The following is a 19,542-nucleotide window of genomic DNA, read 5'->3' as shown; positions in this document are numbered from 1 at the left end:
CATATTCACCTACTACATTTCCTTCTCTTCCTTTTCCTACTGTCGAATTCCAGTCACCCATGATTATTAAATTTTCGTCTCCCTTCACTACCTGAATAATTTATTTTACTTCATCATAAATTTCGTCAATTTCTTCATCATCTACAGAGCTAGTTTGCATATAAACTTGTACTACTGTAGTAGGTGTGGGCTTCTTGTCTATCTTGGCCACAATAATGCATTCACTATGCTGTTTGTAGTAGCTTAGCCGACTCCTATTTTTTTATTCAATATTAAACCTACTCCTGCATTACCCCTATTTGATTTTGTATTTATAACCCTGTATTCACCTGACCAAAAGTCTTGTTCCTCCTGCCACAGAACTTCACTAATTCCCACTATATCTAACTTTAACCTATCCATTTCCCTTTTCAAATTTTCTAACCTACCTGCCCGATTAAGGGATCTGACATTCCACTCTCCGATCCGTAGAACGCCAGTTTTCTTTCTCCTGATAACGACGTCCTCCTGAGTATTCCCCGCCCGGAGATCCGAATGGGGGACTATTTTACCTCCGGAATATTTTACCCAAGAGGACGTCATCATCATTTAAGCATACAGTAAAGCTGCATGCCCTCGGGTAAATTACGGCTGTAGTTTCCTCTTGCTTTCACCCGTTCGCAGTACCAGCACAGCAAGGCCGTTTTGGTTAGTGTTACAAGGCCAGGTCAGTCAATCATCTAACCTGTTGGCCCTGCAAATTCTGAAAAGGCTGCTGCCTCTTTTCAGGAACCACACGTTTGTCTGGCCTCTCAACAGATACCCCTCCGTCGTGGTTGCACCTACTATACGGCTTTCTATATCGTTGAGGCACGCAACCTCTCCACCAACGACAAGGTCCATGGTTCACGGAGGGGGGGGGGGGGGGGGGGAGGGGCGGGCCACATTCACAGTAGCAAAACAAAAGTAGAAATGGCTCACTCCGGTTTTAAATGAAAATCTAGGCATATTGCACAGATTTAAATCTCTCACCGTAAAGTAATATTTTCAGCTTTCTCTGTGATTAACGCAACATCCCTACACAAATTTAGTATCTTTCAGGAAAGCCTAGTGAAGTTCTATTATTGTTTTTTTTTATTTTTAAGGTTGATTTATTTATTTCATGGATTTGTGTGTATAAAGTTATAAAGATATATGTTGCATAAATGCATAATGTTATTCTTTCAACGTAATAATATGTAACTTCTATGTACCTTTGACTGCTTTGATCCAGTAGCTTTGACTGCTTTGATCCAGTAGGCAACATTTTTTCTACATAAAATAAAAAAAATTGGCAGCACGGGAGTTACAGTTGATTAGCCGTAGTGTATGGTGGGACTTGTGTATATTAAGATGGACGGATAGGGCATGGCTGATAATCAGTGGAAATTTAATTACATGGCGGAAGGTTGCAAAGTTTTTAAGAATGGTGGAAAATGGAAAAGCTGGGACGATTTCAGAGACGGTGCATCGAGATAGAGAAGGCAATGATTTACGGTGGGACGAGAAGAACGCAGAACCATCCGGAGAGCGATTTCTTCACCACTATGGGACCGACTTACCAATATTTCGAAAAGATTTTATCCGAAAGTCAAATCCGCAGAGGATTCTGCACGAGTAAAAGAGCTTTGAAGAAAAGAAGACGACGAGAACAAGAAGCAGACACCAACAACAGACTAAAAACAGAAGTGATTACATCAAGAGTGCAAATAAACCGTGATTCGTTGAACAGCCTACCGAGTTATTTACGTGTTACGTTGGAGACAAATGAAACTATGAACTGACAACTATTTGATATTTATTGGTGGCCGAGCGGTTCTAGGCGCTACAGTCTGTCACCGCGCGACCGCTACGGTCATAGATTCGAATCCTGCCTCGAGCATGGATGTGTGTGATGTCCTTAGGTTAGGTTTAAGTAGTTCTAAGTTCTAGGGGACTGAAGACCTCAGAAGTTAAGTCCATAGTGCTCAGAGCTATTTGAACCATATTTATTGAACCGAGAACTATTTCGGAAGGTAGCTCGATATGTGAGACTACCAGAACTTTCTTCCACTGAAATGGCGAATGACTAGTAAAAGTGTCAGTTCGACATTTAAACTCATAACCAAGTTTTCATTGCTGAAATGTCAAATTATGTCTGCAATTGTTTCCCTACGTTATCCAGTCTCGTATCCTATTCCGAAATAGTTATAGTTCTTTCTTTTTTGAATTTTATCGTGCTCAGCTACGAAACAATGCACCGGAACAGCCGTCGATAGTGATTTGACATTCTGATAGTTTATTTTCTAAATGAAAAGCTAGAAAACGCCGTCTTGCTGTGGTTCAGTGACCTACAAGGTACAGGAGCATCGGGATGAGAGTAAAGAGTTTTCTTCAGTGCGGTACGACCCAAGGCCAGTCGTATCAACTCTTCAGAGATTATCACTCAGTATTTTACATCGTTTGAAAAATGGAGTCCTAAGCCAGCTATTAAGTAAACGTGATCAAAGTCAGAAGAACAGTGTTAGCATGCCATAACAAATACATTAACAGAATTACATTGAATTTCAATTACAACAACAGATTAGAAATTTTTCTCGCTGCTAGAACTTCCAGTCATAGAGAAAAATTGGACCTGCGTAAGCAGTAGGGTTTGTTGATAAAACAACATAGGAATCATAAGTGAAATGATCTTGTTAATACATTGAAGAAAGCTGTTAAACAACCGAAAGTGCTTTTACTTAACAAAACGATATGGAAAGTGTAGTGTCACCGCCAGACACCACACTTGCTAGGTGGTAGCCTTTAAATCGGCCGTGATCCGTTAGTATACGTCGGACCCGCGTGTCGCCAGTGGTTGCAGACCGAGCGCCGCCACACGGCAGGTCTAGAGACACTTCCTAGCACTTGCCCCAGTTGTACAGCCGACTTTGCTAGCGATGGTTCACTGCCTACTTAAGTTGTCATTTGCCGAGAAGATAGTTTAGCAAAGCCTTCAGCTACGTCATTTGCTACGACCTAGCAAGGCGCCATTTTCAGTTACTATTGATATTGTGAACTATGCACCGTCAAGAGCGACGTTCCTAATTAATGGATTAAAGTTAAGTATTACACCAGCTACGTCCGTTTTTCTAACTTCTAATTTCCTGGTCCTGTTCCAGACCTCACGCCAGCCTGCGTGAGCTAAAACGCGTGCCTTTCGGCCTCCTCTAGTAACACGGTGTTGACTCTCCTGCCAACCACAAAAGAAAGTAAGTTAAATAACAAAAGCACATTTATCTCACATCCACTTTGAGTTTCGGATAGTATCCGTGGTGCCTCATTTACTGTATAACTGTCATACTGTAGAGCGAAGACCTACCTTTGGTTAAGCTTTGCACATCTATAGTTAATCGACATTTCAATAGTCAACATTCTATCACTACTGTCAGTCTATTTCACGGAATACTGAAATGACATGTCATATACATTGCATATCTATTTACTCTGCTCTTTGCATCACACTACTCTAATCATAAGTGACGTACTTAACCTCATGGCAGTTTCAGTGGCAAATAGTTAGCTTCCAGGAAATTATCATTAAAACCGCCCTTCTGAAATACATATTAATATCTATGCATACAGAGTGGCTGTTTTAACTTGAGACAACTACTAGTAAATATCTGTAAAACAACACATCGTACGAAGAAAAATGCTCTAGGTGAAAAGTTAGTATTAGTAAAGCGGACATCTGTCTGTGCTACAACTGACAACGGCGTCACCTTTGTATTTTCACAGAGGCACTCGCATTTTTGGATATTCGGATTCAATGCAAAAAAAAAAAAAAAATACATGCTGTTTACTCAAACTATTGTTTTACATTTGTGACACATGACGCTGTAATCGACAAATATCAACTGTGCCTGTTTTTGCAATTAAGAACCGACCGCATTTGATTCTACATTTCATTCACGAAGTAAATGCACCTTTGTGGTTTAACTGTCCACACTGATATTCAAACGTTACTTTGGCGTTGAAAATTTAATTGTACAATACAAATAATATGCCTAGACATTGACATTGCTGGCAAACGAGCTACTTGTATGGTAACGTAGTCTGCTGTTCCCTACAGGGTTAATAGTGGTGAATCCCCACGCTATCGGAATGCTTGATTCTGGTAGCGGTCCTCGTACCCCGCTATCAGGGTGACTTATTTCGGTGGGCGATTCCATCCCACACCGCAACTCTTGCACTGGCCTCTATACTCTTCCAGCGGAATGAGGTGCAATGTCCAGGGAGTGAGAATGACAGGCGCACCCGCCGAAATCAAGCACCCCAATGCTGAGAGGCAAAGGGACTCACCGATGGGAACAGGAAACTGTTACATCCATCTCGTTGTTCCTGGATCACGCTTAAGTGTTTCTAATCAGGCACTGCAACAACTAGCCATATTGTACAGTACAATGAAATTTGCTACGCGTATGTTGATTTCGAACGCCAATATCAACTCTTAGAACACAAAGATTTACGTTTACATTGTAAGTGAAATTCGGAATCAAAAGTGTTGGTTCTTAACTGAAAAAAAAAATGCGCACTTAATATTTGTGGATTACAGCGACGTCTGCCACGAATGGAAAATAATGGTTTGAGTTAGCAGAATGTGTTTTTTGAAGTAAAGTCCGTATATACAGTAAAAATTTGCGGTTCCCGTTCGAAAATACTAATTTGACTCCGTCCACGCAGTAGGGGAGATTAGGAGGTGGCTAGATGTAGTTCAGACAGATGTCTCCTTTACTAATGTTAACTTTTCACATAGAAATTTTTTCGTGCGACACGTCATTGTCGAGATATTTGGTTGTCTCAAGTTAAAACAACGGCCTGTGTATGTATTTGTATATATTACACAATAAGAGTGCATGTGTGTGTGCGTGCGCGCGCGCCCGTGTGTGTGTGTGTGTGTGTGTGTGTGTGTGTGTGTGTGTGTGTTGCTTTGCCTATACGAGACAGGCCTAAGAGTAAAGCTAGCCACAAAACGATTTCATAGGTATATTAATTCAGATTTTGAAGTATTTTGTGTTATGTCGTCAGAAGGGGCGCCGTACTTTAAAAAAAAAAAATTGTCTAGCAAGCTTTACTTGTGATTACATGGGGCATTAATATGAAAAGTACTTGTGACAATATAGCGAATTCTGGCTGTCGAGCATTTTAGACATAAATAGGAGAATACTGAGTCTGGCTCTCGGAATCAGTACGATTGAACGTTTTGTCGCTTACATTTGAGACATAACAGACTTAAATTTGCGAAACTATTCTAACTAATCCAGTGGTAATAGTAGCCTTCAGAATCAGCATTCAGGACGGAGTAGAGATGGAACCGTTTTAGCGCCACCACAAATATGTGCGATACAGGTGTTAACGTCATTGGTGATGAAAAACAGCTGAAATCACTAAAACTGATTAAATCTCCAGCGGATGATGGAATCCCTATCAGATTCTACACTAAATGCGCAGCTAAGTCGGTCCCACTTTTAACCATAATTTACCTTAGTTCTCTCTAGCAAAAAGCGTGCCAAATAACCGAAAGTAAGAACAGGTCACATCCGTCTTGAAAGTTACCCTCTTTCTTTCGACTCGTAAAATTAGTGTTAAAAATTGCAGTCGAAATAGCGGAGGGTTGGATTAATACGAAACGTAGTAGAATTCTGCCTCGATCACATGTCCAAGGTGTGGCTGCACAACGCTGCATTTATTGCCCTTTGCCCAACTTGGCTGTAGAATTGTTAGATGTTACTGAGTTTCCAAGCAGTTGATGATAATTTCAAAACAAGGCAACATTTGCAAATAAAATTAATAATATTGAAAAGTAAACTATTTGAAGATCACAAATATTTATGGGTGAAAAAGATAAAAATTGTTTTACTCAATAAAACTGGATTCACTAGTGAATGGTGGCCACATAATAAAAGACACAAATTAAAACAGTATTGACAAGAACACTTCGTCAGCAGTGCACGTGTATGTGTGCAGTAAAGCCAGCAATACTTCTGACCTGAAGAAAGCTAAACCTCATACCAAGCGAACGTCACACATGGGTGCTCAGTTTCAAAGTCCGGAAGTGCCATAGCTACAGGAAAAACGGATGTTACAGATGGTTTTTTAAGTCTGTAGTCACTGAAAAAAGCTGAAACAAAACTATCGAATGGCATCATTCTAGTTCACTATTAGCTAGCGAAAAATTAATTTAAACAGGCTTTACAGTTCACTGCCTCATATTTGTAGCTGTCGATACGACACACAGAATCTTATCCTCAGCGCTGCGTATTCCGAACTCGCCACCAACAGACCCTAACCATGACTGAAGCACTAAGGAAGTCTGCACCATTCACTTGTACTGTCAGGCCATCCGGGCCCGAAAGTGTGCAGGATTATCACTGTGGTGCTGTTCCTGCAGTCCATCGTGTGATGAAGTACTTGGGCCCTCTCTTGTTGAATTGGCTATTGTGAAAAAAATTGAAAAGGTCTTCGTGAAACGCTAAGCAAGGCTAGCTGCTTGGTGGATGAGAGATAGTGATTTAGTACGGTGACAATGATTGGATGAGATGGGATGGTTGAAGCAACGATGTGAGCGATCGATGTTGGATTTCAAGACCTTTAATGCTAGACAGGTTCGCTAGCTTTGTAGATGAATGGTCTGAGTCCCCTGGCGCCTAGTGGCACCACCCTTCCTCCGTTGGCGAGGGTGATAGAGGATTGACGTCATTAGGTTGATGTGCCCTGTGTAGTGGAGGACATAGCCGACTCATCTGAGATCTTCTATAGCACAGGAGCGTCATTCCGTCTCCGTTTTCGCCATCTATGTCGTTATTGATGCTTTGGCTGGTCCAGCGTCTTCTTTCTCCTGTAGTCAGTGTGACGCCAAGGGTGAAAGTGATCTAATAGATATAGTAAATTGTCGCTGAGACGGGAGTCAAAGTATGTGGCTGGGTGTTTCCAGCTTGTAGCGCCTGCACCTTAAGAGACCTTGAGAGAGATGGCACATGGGACAAGTTGTGGCACTGCCATGCTGACGTCGTATGGAGCGTCCAGCAACGATGGTGCAGTTTCGCGGGAGCGGACAAAACCAGAAGTGGGCAGCACTGGCTCTGCTGGCTCTTAAGAGGTGACAATGCTCGGAGAGGTCTGTTGCGCCTCGGAACCGTCTGATCTGCTTTCTGCGGCTTTGAAGGAGCAGATATGGTGGCCTAAGATTTTCAGCGGCCGCCCATGGTTTCCGCCATCGTTCTGGGGGAGGCAGAATGTGGTACAGTCTTCATGACGGTGACTGGCAACTCTAGGGAAGCTGTCTCCATAATAACCAACAAAACAGCTGACAGCTGCACTGGATACATCTGTCTTACACAAAGCTTATTATATGGCCCAAGTTTATCCGCTTCCCTCGATGATGGCGAAGAAACTACAACAATTGTCTGGTCGTTTCTTACGGGAAAGACATATATTTCGCTTACGGCATGAGGTGATCACGAAGTCTTGCCCATTTGGAGGGCTGGATCTGACTAATACACGCAGGAAGTCGCAGATGCTACAAGTGCGTCATACTGTTTTGACGATGACTCAAAAAACTCACACATTCAAGTGTCATTTAATTGTCTGTGTCCGCCCTGTTAGTCTTGAACATCCTATTGATGTTAGTCGAATAAATTATACACTACTGGCAATTAAAATTGATACACCACGAAGATGACGTGCTACAGACGCGAAATTTAACCGACAGGAGGAACATGCTGTGATATGCAAATGATTAGCTTTTCAGAGCATGCACACAAGGTTGGCACCGGTGGCGATAACTACAACGTGCTGACATGAGGAAAGTTTCCAAACGATCTCTCATACACAAACAGCATTTAACCGGTGTTGCCTGGTGAAACGTTGTTGTGATGCTCATGTAAGGAGGAGAAATGCGTACCATCACGTTTCCGATTTTGATAAAGGTCGGATTGAAGCCTATCGCGATTGGGGTTTATCGTATCGCGACATTGCTGCTCGCGTTGGTCGAGATCCAGTGACTGCTAGCAGAATACGGAATCAGTGGTTTCAGGAGGGTAATATAGAACGCAGTGCTGGATCCCACCGGCCTCGTATCACTAGCAGTCGAGATGACAGGCATTTTTTCCACATGACTGTAACGGATCGTGCTCCCTCGTCTCGATCCCTGAGTCAACAGATGGGGACGTTCGCAAGACAACAACCATCTGCACGAACAGTTCGACGACGTTTGCAACAGCATGGACTATCAGCTCGGAGACCATGGCTGTGGTTACCCTTCATGCTGCATCACAGACAGGAGCACTTGCGATGGTGTACTCAACGACGAACCTGGGTGCACGAATGGCAAAACGTCATTTTTTCGGATGAATCTAGGTTCTGTTTACAGCATCATGATGGTCGCATCCGTGTTTGACTACATCACGGTGAACGCACATTGGAAGCGTGTATTCGTCATCGCCATACTGTCGTATCATCCGGCATGATGGTATGGGGTGCGATTGGTTACACGTCTCGGTTACCTCTTATTCGTATTGGCGGCACTTTGAACAGTGGACGTAACATTTCAGATGTGTTACGACCCATGGCTCTACTCTTCATTCGATCCCTGTGAAACCCTACATTTTAGCAGGATAATGCACGACTGCGTGTTACAGGTCCTGTACGGGCCTTTATGGATACAGAAAATGTTCGACTGCTGCCCTGGCCAGCACATTCTCCAGATCTCTCACCAATTGAAAACGTCTGGTCAATGGTGGCCGAGCAACTGGCTCGTCACAATACGCCAGTCACTACTCTTGATGAACTGTGGTATCGTGCTGAAGCTGTACACGCCATCCAAGCTCTGTTTGACTCAATGCCCAGGCGTATCAAGGCCGTTATTACGGCCAGAGGTGGTTGGTCTGGGTACTGATCAGGACACAACTGGCCTTCCTTAATCGATCTTCTGAGGCTGCTTACGGTACGAACATCATAGTGCGCCCATACAGTTATTTAGTTGCTGGGATATTTTGTTCATTATGTTGTTGAAGGCGAGGGGGATGATAACATGAATTTCATGCAGTACATGATCACGGCCTATTGGACATGCTTGCGAATGTCTCGATACCGAGACCTCATCGCCAATATGTTGAATCTTGTTTTTCGTCGGCAAGGTGTCGGTTAATTTAATTTATTCTGATGGTAAGTGTTTTTCTTTGTTACGTATGTTCCCATCTGATCTGCTTCGGCTTGTCCTCTCCTGGTTTCTCTGTTCGTTTTGTTTTGTGGTTTGACTCTGCATCGCTCCAGTGCTATTGTTTTATCTGTATCAATGAAGTATAGATACATGTGAGCGTCTACAATGCAATCCTTAGTTTTTATTAGTTTACTTGGAATTTTTCTTATTTTGCTATTTCGAATGTAATATTGTTTCATTTTCCTACTACTTTTAGATTCAATTACAAAATACAAGCCGGCCGCGGTGGTCTTGCGGTTATAGGCGCTCAGTCCGGAACCGCGGGACTGCTACGGTCGCAGGTTCGAATCCTGCTTCGGGCACGGATGTGTGTGATGTCCTTAGGTTAGTTAGGTTTAAGTAGTTCTAAGTTCTAGGGGGCTGATGACCACAGATGTTAAGTCCCATAGTGCTCAGAGTCATTTGAACCATTTTTTGAACAAAATATAAAAATAATATAAAAAACACAAAATAGAAATAAAAAAATTGCAAAATTACTACAAAACCGTCCGCTCCCGGTAGAAGAGTGGTCAGCGCGACAGAATGCCAAACATAAGGGCGATTCCCGGCTGCGTCGGAGATTTTCTCCGCTCAGGGACTGGGTGTTGTGTTGTCCTAATCATCATCATTTCATCCCCATCGACGTGCAAGTCACCGAAGTGGCGTCAGATCGAAAGACTTGCACCCGGCGAACGGTCTACCCGACGGGTGGCCCTAGTCACTGGACATCTTTTTGCTACAAAACCATATAAAAATAACTGTTGATACATATCTTGTGAGCTTGGTAGTAGTTTTTTCTTTTATTTATTGTTCTGTTATCATAATTAATTTTTTCTCCAATTTGCAGCTCTATTACATGATGATATGGCTACGGTCTACTGAAGTGTCATGATGGTACCAAGTAATTCTGATAATATATAAAAAAAAAACACGGTAATTCGACCGCTCGCGATTAGCGGGGAATCCGGGTTAGAGTCGTAGTCCGGCACAAATTTTCATTGTCGTTATTCCATCCTACAGCTGATGGTTGTCCATACTCGCAATTGCTAATATATTTGATGTGTATCAGGAGCAGGACTTTCCATTCCATTTCTTTAGGTACAAAATTTCATTGATCCGGGTATTATATTCGCTGTTATCAGCGCAAAATTTAGTGGTGTTGGTAGAATATTCGTTTTAAAAAAGATTAAGAGAATACACCCTTATTTAGGTCTAAATTTCATTGATGTGTATATAATACTGTTGATTTCAACATCAAATTGACATAAAAGTTCAATGATTTGTTGTATGCACTAAATTGCGTACAGCCAACATTGCTATAAAATATAACTGTCAATTGCTTGCGTTCGGTTATGGTCCAGGAAACCTTCCACAAACTGGCCAGCAAAGTGCATACGGTCGCCTTGCGGCCTGTGGCTGGCCATGGCGCTATCGGCAGCCGCCCGTCTGCCTCAGTCTGTTTGAGAACGGATTGGGCCCTGTTGCTGGACGTCTTTCTCCAGCTTTCTGTCGGTAGATGGAGCTCTGTTGTCTCGTTGGTGACTACTGCATTCATTTCTCTGCAGTTAGCGCTGTGCTCTGTTGCTGATGGTAGTCGAGTTTTTTCGTAATGAAGTATGTTGCGAAAAATAGTTTGGACTGCTACTTTCATAAATATGTCGGTCTCTCCCGTCGTGTGTTTTATCACTTTATATACGCCTGTCATTCTCAAATGGAATGTGTGCATGGTGCATATAAGTTCGCACGTTTGAGGGGACTGTGGTGGCTTGATAGTTTACTGTAATAGCTGCCATCCATTCTACACACAAATTTTTCGTGGCGAATTCTAGAGCGTAGCTCCTGAACTTATGTTTTTGGCATTTGAGCTGCTGCACAAGTGCCCACCTCCAGCAAAACTAAGGGGTCTCTTGATTTTACAATTTGTCTGCAGAACGCATTATACCTTCTACATCTACATTTATACTCCGCAAGCCACCCAACGGTGTGTGGCGGAAGGCACTTTATGTGCCACTGTTATTACCTCCCTTTTCTGTTCCAGTCGCGTATGGTTCGCGTGAAGAACGACTGCCTGAAAGCCTCCGTGCGCGCTCGAATCTCTCTAATTTTACATTCGTGATCTCCTCGGGAGGTATAAGTAGGGGGAAGCAATATATTCGATACCTCATCCAGAAACGCACCCTCTCGAAACCTGGCGAGCAAGCTACACATCGATGCAGAGCGCCTCTCTTGCAGAGTTTGCCACTTGATTTTGCTAAACATCTCCGTAACGCTATCACGGTTACCAAATAACCCTGTGACGAAACTCGCCGCTCTTCTTTGGATCTTCTCTATCTCCTCCGTCAACCCGATCTGGTACGGATCCCACACAGATAAGCAATACTCAATTATAGGTCGAACGAGTGTTTTGTAAGCCACCTCCTTTGTTGATGGACTACATTTTCTAAGGACTCTCCCAATGAATTTGAACCTGGTACCCACCTTACCAACAATTAATTTTATGTGATCATTCCACTTCAAATCGTTCCACACGTATACTCCCAGATATTTTACAGAAGTAACTGCTACCAGTGTTTCTTCCGATACCATATAATCATACAATAAAGGATCCTTCTTTCTATGTATTACCAATGCATTACATTTATCTATGTTAAGGGTCAGTTGCCACTCCCTGCACCAAGTGCCTATCCGATGCAGATCTTCCTGTATTTCGCTACAATTTTCTAATGCTGCAACTTCTCTGTATATTAAAGCATCATCCGCGAAAAGCCGCATGGAACGTGCGACACTGTCTACTAGGTCATTTATATATATTGTGAAAAGCAATGGTCCCACAACACTAGCCTGTGGCACGCCAGAGGTTACTTTAACGTCTGTAGTCGTCTCTCCATTGAGAACAACATGCTGTGTTCTGCTTGCTAAAAACTCTTCAATCCAGCCACACAGCTGGTCTGATATTCCGTAGGCTCTTAATTTGTTTATCAGGCAACAGTGCGGAACTTCCGGAAGTCTACCTGGGAGCCTGTATCTAATAATTTCTGGGTCTCGTGAACAAATAAAGCGAGTTGGGTCTCACACGATCGCTGTTTCCGGAATCCATGTTGATTCCTACAGAATAGATTCTGGGTTTCCAAAAACGAGATGATACGCGAGCATAAAACATGTTCTAAAATTCTGCAACAGATCGACGTCAGAGATATAGGTCTATAGGTTTGTGCATCTGCTCGACGACGCTTCTTGAAGACTGGGACTACCTGTACTCTTTTCCAGTCATTTGGAACCTTCCGTTCCTCTAGAGACTTGCGGTATATTATGAATCACCTCGAAGGGAAGGATCTATTGACACGTAATCAGCATGGCTTCAGAAAACATCGCTCTTGTGCAACGCAGCTAGCTCTTTATTCGCACGATTCCGTATTTCTAGATTTCCGGAAAGCTTTTGACACCGTTCCTCATAAGCTACTTCTAATCAAGCTGTGGAGCTATGGGGTATCGTCTCAGTTGTGCGACTGGATTCGTGATTTCCTATCAGGAAGGTCGCAGTTCGTAGTAATAGACGGCAAATCATCGAGTAAAACTGAAGTGATATCAGGTGTTCCCAAGGGAAGCGTCCTGGGACCTCTACTGTTCCTGATCTATATAAATGACCTGGGTGACAACCTGAGCAGTTCTCTTAGACTGTTCACAGATGATGCTGTAATTTACCGTCTGGTAAGGTCATCCGAAGACCAGTATCAGTTGCAACGTGATTTAGAAAAGATTGCTGTATGGTGTGTCAGGTGGCTGTTGACGCTAAATAATGAAAAGTGTGAGATGATCCACATGAGTTCCAAAAGAAATCCGTTGGAATTTGATTACTCGATAAATAGTACAATTCTCAAGGCTGTCAATTCAACTAAGTACCTGGGTGTTAACATTACAAACAACTTCAGTTGGAAGGACCACATAGATAATATTGTCGGGAAGGCGAGCCAAAGGTTGCGTTTCATTGGCAGGACACTTAGAAGATGCAACAAGTCCACTAAAGAGACAGCTTACACTACACTCGTTCGTCCTCTGTTAGAATATTGATGCGCGGTGTGGGATCCTTACCAGGTGAGATTGACGGAGGACATTGAAAGGGTGCAAAAAAGGGCAGCTCGTTTTGTATTATCACGTTATAGGGGAGAGAGTGTGGCAGATATGATACACGAGTTGGGATGGAAGTCATTAAAGCATAGACGTTTTTCGTCGCGGCGAGACCTTTTTACGAAATTTCAGTCACCAACTTTCTCTTCCGAATGCGAAAATATTTTGTTGAGCCCAACCTACATAGGTAGGAATGATCATCAAAATAAAATAAGAGAAATCAGAGCTGTTCGGGAGTGGAATAGTAGAGAGATAGTATGATTGTGGTTCGATGAACCCTCTGCCAAGCACTTAAATGTGAATTGCAGAGTAGTCATGTAGATGTAGATGTAGATGTAGATGTAGATACAGCTGTTAGAAGGGGGGCAAGTTCTTTCGCGTACTCTGTATAGAATCGAATTGGTATCCCGTCAGGTCCAGTGGAATTTCCTCTGTTGAGTGATTCCAGTTGCTTTTCTATTCCTTGGACACTTATTTCGATGTTAGCCATTTTTTCGTTTGTGCGAGGATTTAGAGAAGGAACTGCAATGCGGTCTTCCTCTGTGAAACAGCTTTGGAAAAAAGTGTTTTGTATTTCAGCTTTACGCGTGTCATCCTCTGTTTCAGTGCCATCATCATCATCCCGGAGTGTCTGGATATGCTGTTTCGAACCACTTACTGTTGTTGAACCACCGTGGGTTTTTCCCGTCCCTCACAGTTTTACTCGGCACGTACCTGTCTAAAACGCATTTTACGATTGCCTTGAACTTTCTCCTTAAACACTCAACATTGTCAGTGTCGGAACAGAAATTTTCGTTTTGATCTCTTAGGTAGTCTGAAATCTGCCTTCTATTACTCTTGCTAAACAGATAAACCTTCCTCCATTTTTTTTTTATATTCCTATTAACTTCCATATTCAGGGATGCTGCAATGGCCTTATGATGACTGATCCCTTGTTCTGCACTTACAGAGTCGAAAAGTTCGGGTCAGTTTGATATCAGTATGTAGAACCTGTTATCTCCACGAGTAGGTTCTCTGTTTAATTGCTCGAGGTAATTTTCGGATAGTGCACTCAGTATAATGTCACTCGATGCTCTGTCCCTACCACCCGTCCTAAACATCTGAGTGCCCCAGTCTATATCTGGTAAATTGAAATCTCCACCTAAGACTACAACATGCTGAGAAAATTTATGTGAAATGTACTCCAAATTTTCTCTCAGTTGTTCTGCCAAATAAAAAAAAAAAAAAAAAAAAAAAGGTTCAAATGGCTCTGAGCACTATGGGACTCAACTGCTGTGGTCATCAGTCTCCTAGAACTTAGAACTACTTAAACCTAACTAACCTAAAGACATCACACACATCCATGCCCGAGGCAGGATTCGAACCTGCGACCGTAGCAGTCGCGCGGTTCCGGACTACGCGCCTAGAACCGCGAGACCACCGCGGCCGGCGTTGTTCTGCGACTAATGCTGCTGAGTCGCGAGGTCGGTAAAAGGAGCCAACTATTAACCTAGCTCGGTTGTTGAGTGTAACCTCCACCCATAATATTTCACAGGAACTATCCACTTCTACCTCACTACAGGTTAAACTACTACTAACAGCGACAAACACGCCACCACCGGTTGCATGCAATCTAGCCTTTCTAAACACCGTCTGTGCCTTTGTAAAAATTTCGGCAGAATTTATTTCTGGCTTCGGCCAGCTTTCTGTACCTTTAACGATTTCAGCTTTGGTGCTTTCTATCAGCGCTTGAAGTTCCGGTACTTTACCAATGCAGCTTCGACAGTTTACAATTACAATACCGATTGCTGCTTGGTCCCCGCATGTCCTGACATTGCCCCTCACCATTTGAGGCTGTTGCCCTTTGTGTACTTGCCCGAGGCCATCTTACCTAAAAAACCGCCCAGTTCAAGGCACACAACCCCTGCTACCCGTGTAGCCGCTTGCTGCGTGTAGTGGACTCCTGACCTATCCAGCAGAACCCGAAACCACACCACCCTACGGCGCAAATCGAGGAATCTGCAGCCCACACGGTCGCAGAATCGTCTCAGCCTCTGATTCAGACCCTCCTCTCGGCTCTGTAACAAAGGTCCGCCGTCAGTCCTGTCGACGATGCTGCAGATGGTGAGCTCTGCTTTCATCCCGCTAGCGAGACTGGCAGTCTTCACCAAATCAGATAGCCGCCGGAAGCCAGAGAGTATTTGCTCCGATCCATCTGGCAACAAAGCAGAGAATGGTGCAATTATCATTATCTACCAACTGCCTCACCTCCTCTTCTTGCACAGTGGTCGCCGAAACCTTCATCTCCGGAGACGACCACGGGGGTTGTAGCCGTGTAGGAGGAGTCTGCATCGTCTGGTGTTTTACGGGCTTGTTTATTGCTGTGGCGTTGCCCTGATCTCTTCTTCCCTGGGATATCGGTTACCGAAGACCAACGACAATTTGCTTACGACACGAAAATTTGCTCAGTTGAAAGCTCTCCCCAGTCAGAGTTTTGCGACGGTGTGCAGCGGTCGGCAGCGCACGGAAAGGAATAACAAACGAATCCGCGTCACAGGCGCGTCTCCCTTGTGTAAGCGTAACTGACGTCACATTTCCCATTCGCTACAATGAAATTTACTTTAATGGCCGCCATTCGAATATTGCAAATGAAGCGATACATAAATACTGATTTACCTTTTACTGGCGGTCATTTACCCCATACAAACTACGTTATACGTCTACTGATTTCCTTGTTATTTGTATAAAAAAAATACTTATTTAAAACTTTTATAACATTGGTTTACACAAAGAAAACAAGTTCTTGAATAAACATAAAATTTAAATGGAGAGTTATTCCGAATCGTCTTTCGACGAAATTACATCTAATGCACTTACAGTTTACATATGCTGTGTACAAAGATTCCTTTATTACAACTGAAAATGAATATTCTGAAGACATGTTGTGCATTATGGCAGCGTACGGTAGGTGATTTACTTCTCTTGCGTACGTGAGTAGTTGCTGAAGCATCTAGTCAAATCGATGGCTGCCATGTCATATGTCCTCGCGATTTATATAATTCCTTATACGAGGGCTGTCCAGAAAGTAAGATACGATCGGTCGCGAAATGTAAACGACTATGAAAATCCGATAAAGCTTTGCAAAGATGTGTTGGGTAGTGTCTCTAGTATGACTCTAGGTAGAATTATGTCGCTCTTTTCATTCCTGAGCTCTTAGTGAGCGCTTAAAGATGTTATAGAAAATAGTGTCTCCCGCCAAGTACGAGGGTTGGTGAGAATTTTCCCCTGAATCTATGCAACCAACATTACATAAATGTCGTGCGGTTTCTTCTTCAAGACAATTCTCATCCTCATTCTGCAAGGGCAATGAAGATGTTCCTGCATCGTTTCAATTGGAAATGTTTGGTTACCCACAATACAGCCCATAATTGTCTCCCACTGAGTTTCACCTCTGCTCAAACGAACCGCTGGCTATGAAGACAACATTTTGGCACAGACAATGATATTTAGGCCAGCATAGAGAATTGGCGGAAAGCACTGGCGGCTGCCTTCTATGATGAGGGTATTGGAAAGTTGGTACAACGCTACGACGAATGTCTGAGTCAGAACGGCGACTACGTAGAGAAGTAGCTGAAAGGTGTAGCTAACTGTTACAAATGAAACATTTCTGATTTTCACTGTGATTTTCATTTCGCGATCAATCGTAACTTACTTTCTGGACAGCCCTCGTATAAAACACAACTCCTGACGACAACAACGTGACTATTAAAACTCACGGTGGAGATTAAAGTGTTAACGGCAAAGAAAGCGACATTATTTGTTGATTATCAACCAGTTGCAGCTCTGAAAAATCAGTCTGTTGCAGACGGAATAATATGTAACAATATGTACACAACACTACATTGAAAATGAGGTCACCACAATCATCCACAAAGTAAATATACATTTCTGTCATTTCTCTAACCAGTTTCGAACTATCTTGAGTTTAGTCATATATAAAAAGGCATTGATGTTATCACTCTAAACTGCTTCTACCTACTCGTATGCATGACACACACTGTACTAATGGCATTAGTTGGAATAAGGAGGCTTGTACGAGGTGATGTTATATTTACGTCAATAATGACAAAATATGATGGAATAAATGGCCGATATGCTATTAAAAATAGAAAGAATTGTATGTTAAGCAACAAGTATGGAGTAGTGGTAAGAGCTACATTCCCAGGATTATCGTACCAAGAAACGATATTTAAAACAGTGTAACTTTGTTTTATGCACAACTATGTATAAGTTTAAAAAAAAGCACCTGTAGCGAAATTTGCTAAGGCATACAGCTAAGCTGCCGACCTGTTCAAATGACTGCATAGTCTCTTACGTTGACGGCTGGCCAAATGAACTCGCACTAAAATACTCAACAATTTTAATTGAAAAAACTATTACGTCTCAGTATAAGTACTGTATACAGAATTTACTGTAAATGAACTCTGTTTTAATTTAAAAAAAAAAAAACCAGTCTCATTCCAACGTAAGTACACTGGATGCTAATGAACTAATTGTTGTGGAAGTAAGTGTAATTTAAAAAGGTCTCTTTGCAAATATGAGATTTTACAAGTAATGTACGATAAATTTGATTCTTGTAATTGTTAGCTGAAAAATAAACGGATTGCATGAATTACTTTTTTTAAAATTAAAAGTTATTTCACATGCACAGGATTTTCAACATCCTTTACCTTCCATCCTTCTTGTTTAATTTTGCTTTAGTTTTAGATCCGTCGGTATCTAATGTCTCTTCATCAGTTGCTTAGTATCTCAATTTATTATTTTCGTCCTACTGCTCCTCTGTATGTTTGCCTTTGTTTTGCTAAACACCAAGTATTTCATTTCAAAATTACCTTAATTCACCATTATTGTAACCAGAAGGGGTATCTTTGCTGTGCACTTAATACTGATAATTATTCTTCGTGACTCTCCTTGTTTATTTGGATCTGAATTTTATCCTTTTATTATAAGACGTTAAAACAATTCTAAAATATCCGCAACATACGTCAGCAGAGCGAAAAATTATATCTTTGCATAGATTGGTGAGATTAATAAATCAGAAACGCCGTAGGACTCAAATCAGTTAACTTGATGTTACAATATTCCAAAAAAACTTTTACAGTTTAAAGGAAAGCCACCGTGTGGTGCTTGGTGAAGTGAGTTACTTCCTTTCCCGTCCTACTCGCAAATAGATCGAGGGGAAAACGACTCTCTGTATGCCTCCATACGAGGCCCAGTTTCCCCTATCTTCGTGGTCCTTACCCGAAATGTACTTTTATCTGCAGTAATATATCCCTGTAACTCTTCTTTAATTTTATCCAAATGGACTATATAGTGTACATGCCTTAACAATGTTATCTGTTACCTTGTGTACATACAGGGTGTTTCAAAAATGACCAGTATATTTGAAACGGCAATAAAAACTAAACGAGCAGCGATAGAAATACACCGTTTGTTGCAATATGCTTGGGACAACAGTACATTTTCAGACGGACAAACTTTCGAAATTACAGTAGTTACAATTTTCAACAACAGATGGCGCTGCAAGTGATGTGAAAGATATAGAAAACAACGCAGTCTGTGGGTGCGCCATTCTGTACGTCGTCTTTCTGCTGTAAGCGTGTGCTGTTCACAACGTGCAAGTGTGCTGTGGGCAAAATGGTTTATTCCTTAGAACAGAGGATTTTTCTGGTGTTGGAATTCCACCGCCTAGAACACAGTGTTGTTGCAACAAGACGAAGTTTTCAACGGAGGTTTAATGTAACCAAAGGACCGAAAAGCGATACAATAAAGGATCTGTTTGAAAAATTTCAACGGACTGGGAACGTGACGGATGAACGTGCTGGAAAGGTAGGGCGACCGCGTACGGCAACCACAGAGGGCAACGCGCAGCTAGTGCAGCAGCTGATCCAACAGCGGCCTCGGGTTTCCGTTCGCCGTGTTGCAGCTGCGGTCCAAATGACGCCAACGTCCACGTATCGTCTCATGCGCCATCGTTTACACCTCTATCCATACAAAATTCAAACGCGGCAACCCCTCAGCACTGCTACCATTGCTACACAAGAGACATTCGCTAACGATATAGTGCACAGGATTGATGACGGCGATATGCATGTGGGCAGCATTTGGTTTACTGACGAAGCTTATTTTTACCTGGACGGCTT

General features: G+C 42.5%; 1 protein-coding gene across 6 annotated transcripts in view; it reads right to left on the bottom strand.

The window, feature by feature from the left end:
• Positions 1–19,542, bottom strand: part of LOC126334777 (agrin-like) — an 884,963-nt gene that overhangs the window by 398,964 nt on the left and 466,457 nt on the right. The window lies entirely within an intron of this gene.

This window comes from Schistocerca gregaria, chromosome 2 (genome assembly GCF_023897955.1).
Source record: "Schistocerca gregaria isolate iqSchGreg1 chromosome 2, iqSchGreg1.2, whole genome shotgun sequence".
Lineage (NCBI taxonomy): Eukaryota > Metazoa > Arthropoda > Insecta > Orthoptera > Acrididae > Schistocerca > Schistocerca gregaria.
Note: the sequence above shows the minus strand (reverse complement) of the source record. Positions and strands in the feature narration are given on the sequence as shown.